This window comes from Macrobrachium rosenbergii, chromosome 27 (genome assembly GCF_040412425.1).
Source record: "Macrobrachium rosenbergii isolate ZJJX-2024 chromosome 27, ASM4041242v1, whole genome shotgun sequence".
Classification (NCBI taxonomy): domain Eukaryota; kingdom Metazoa; phylum Arthropoda; class Malacostraca; order Decapoda; family Palaemonidae; genus Macrobrachium; species Macrobrachium rosenbergii.
The window spans coordinates 39,834,509-39,837,976 of record NC_089767.1 but is presented as its reverse complement, the minus strand read 5'-3'; the positions used below and the strand labels follow the sequence as shown (position 1 = coordinate 39,837,976).

The 3,468-nt window shown below is 36.4% G+C and overlaps 1 non-coding gene across 1 annotated transcript; it reads right to left on the bottom strand.

The window, feature by feature from the left end:
• Positions 1 to 903: 903 nt before the first annotated feature.
• On the bottom strand, positions 904 to 987 carry TRNAL-CAG (transfer RNA leucine (anticodon CAG)). The gene has a single exon. It is a non-coding gene; the product is annotated as a tRNA-Leu (tRNA).
• Between the last annotated feature and the right edge of the window lie 2,481 nt (positions 988 to 3,468).

The following is a 3,468-nucleotide window of genomic DNA, read 5'->3' as shown; positions in this document are numbered from 1 at the left end:
AGCACAGATCGTTCCCAGGTGCATGCCTTATTCAACTCATCGTACTGATCATGAATGAACTAAATCCTTAAAACGCGTGAAAAATTTGCCCTAAGTCGAAACTTCTCATTTCTGCGATATTAAGTATCGTTCTGTAAAATTTGTTTATTTTCGAGGATCGTCTGCGTAAATTAACTAAACGCAGATCGTTCAAAATGTGCAACCGTAATTAGTCCATCCCAGTGAGCGTGAATGAATGTCAAACCGGAAAATATTGGAAAAAAATTCATAAATCGAAACATTTCTACGATAGTAGGTATCGTTCTGTAAAAATGTTTTCGTTTTACTGGACCGTCGTTGCGTAAATTATCTCAAGCACAGCTCATTCACAGGTGCAACCTTATTTAACTTGTTACAGTGAATGTAAAAAATGAAAGTATTTAAAAATTTTGCCTTAATTCCAAACTTTAATGCGATGTTGGAATTCGAAACTTTCTGCGATATCAGGTATCGTTCTGTAAATCTTCGGTTTTCCAGGATCGTCTCTGCGTAGGCGTAGTCCGTTCACAGGTGCGAGCCGGTGAACGTGAATGAACGTAAAACTGGGAAACATTTAATAAATCTTTGAATGGAAACTTTTCTAAGCTATTACTAAGGTATCTTTTGGAAAATTTGTTTGTTGTACAGGATCGTCTTTGTGTAGATTCACCTAAATTCAATCGTTCTCTGGCGCAATTTTATTTAACCCATCCAAGTGATCGTGAATGAACGTAAAACTGAAAACATATACAATAGATCGCAATTGTTGGCGTTATTAAGTATCCTACGTTCGTTTCTTTGTAAATTGTCGTACACCCATGTCTTAACCCGGTTTCATTCCTGATTAACTAATCCTAGGTGATCGTGAACGAATGTAAAACATCTTGTCAGGAGTGGGATTCGAACCCACGCCCGGAAGACCGGACTGCGACCTGAACGCAGCGCCTTGGACCGCTCGGCCATCCTGACGGTGTTGTGAGACGTTACAATTAGGATTAAAGCAAATGTATTACTTTTCTTATATGTTGTTATTTAATTTGAAGTGTTGATAATCGTGGCGTTAATTACTTTATTTTTCTGGTATTAGGTTCTTATATTGTTTCTCATTTATTGATTCTAGATATATCTGGCGTTGTGTCACATGAGTGAAACTTGAATTGTTTTTCCGTTTTTAAATACTTGTTCATCTATTCTTTCAGCCCGTAAGTGATGAATTATATAGAAATCAATAGCCTGTTTAGAAGGAAGTTGAATTATATCGAAATTCAACAAGCTGCTTAGAAGACAGCTGAATTATATAATCAAATGAATTCAAAAGTAACTAAAAATCACACGAATGCTGCGTCAAACAAACTCTACTTTAGTACCCCCTTTGTAATGCGTCTCGTCATTACAGAAAACGTCCCACTTCAAAGACCTTTGAACTTATTGGAGTTCCGCGGGAATTACGACACTCGCTGTGAAGTTTGGGTATTAGATTAGCAGTTTTTAAATACTCACAGCCTGTTGTAAAAAGTGTGTATTTATAACATAACTATATTATTATTATTATTATTATTATTATTATTATTATTATTATTATTATTATTATTTAACATAAGACATTTCATAAGGAACGAGTCAGATAATGTCACAACTAGCTCAGTAAGCCTGTGTAGAATGGGATGTCATTTGTTGAAAAAAATAAAAATAAAAAACTAAAATAAACCGAAAAACAGAAAGATAATTCAACAAAAGATAGTTTTCATTTTTTTTATTTTTTATTTTTTTAATAGCGCCAATCACAACAATGAGTTAGGCTTACGGCTGTGCTCAAGTATTTGTTAAATAAGGGAAAAACTAGGAAAGTTACGGTACCGATTCAAGAGAGTTGGTGTTGCAGTACGACAAAATATATAGATAAGATGAGGTAGGCAGTAGGAATCGGTTTTAGACGAGGCCAAACGGAAGGTACAACGGAATAGGAAATAAAGTTTTCATATTCTGGGATGGTTGGTGTTTTACCCTCAAAACTCTTGAGTGTGTGATGCTAATTAGAAAATCTATTTTTTTTTAGCTCTGTGAGAAAACAGTTGCAAGAATTTTTAACGGTAGCTGAGTCCTTAAAGGAGCAAGAAGTGGCATCTTCTCTGGGTCTTCATGCAAATCAGAAAGTGATTCCATGCTCAGTTAACCTTATCTTTTAAGGATAGGATTTTGTTACGTATCAAATACTCTGTGTTTCCATCATATCCATTAGCATTCATTGCCCCATCTTAGTTTTTCATTTAATCCCAGTCAGTTGTCTCTACACCATCCGCTTTGCTTGTAGACAAAAAATTATGGAACAGATATTCCTCTCTCCCATTTCTCCAGAACCTTTCCTTCATTCAGACATACCTTACAGACCTTGGTCAGCCAATTGTTCATATGATCACCACCACCAAGCAGACGCATCTCACTTGTGTAATCTCATCAGCTTCTCACGTCTTTCCTTTCTTCAGCCTCTTAAATCCTCGACAGTCTCTTTCACAAGCATTCAAAGCCATTCACTAACCCCTAACACTCTCGCATCATCATTCTAACACTCTGCATCATTCATCTCTGCTCCTTGCCTTTCCTCCCCATTCAAAATATCCTCGTGTATATATATATATATATATATATATATATATATATATATATATATATATATATATATATATTTGTATATGTTTATTGATCCAGGAGACACATACACACACATATGTATATCAATTTATCAATTCACGCTCGCTAGCAACTCAAACAGAACAATGGGAAATGGCTCCCCTTAACTTGTGGTTTAAATAAATGACATTGCAGAATTATTTCATGGGACACTTCCCATTGCCGTTAAAGGCACATACTGAGGTTTGTTGGTTATATGTACACAGATGTTTCGAATTTCCCTACTCATACAAACAAATTATGTATATGATACAGTATATATGTATATTATATATATATATATATGCATATATATTTTTTATATATATATTTATATATATTATATATATACATATTTGAACTACATGCAAATTAGAAGATCAAACCCTAGTTTCAACACCCCAAACACGCAAGGGCTACTCCTCCGCAAATTGAATCCAGTCACACTTAGAGAATTCATAACGACGAGCCCACGTGATCTCCAACTCTTTGCTAGACATCGGGACGCCGTTGGCATGCAAGTCTTAAAAAGAAAGAGCAGTGTTACCAGGCGATATTTAAAGCAATAAACCTGACGTGTGATTTCAGTAGCATCCCAACAAGGAAGGAGGAGGCTGATGCACTCTTGCAGTGCCTCTTGACGTCATCGGAAAGGTTCAGGTGGGAATTGATAACGAGTTCCCTTCGCGGGTCCCGGGATATGCGAGGAAGGACAATCATCATCACCGCGCGGAGGACGCGCTGTGATTCACTGTTGTTTACCTTCACTGGAGGGAGGGGGTG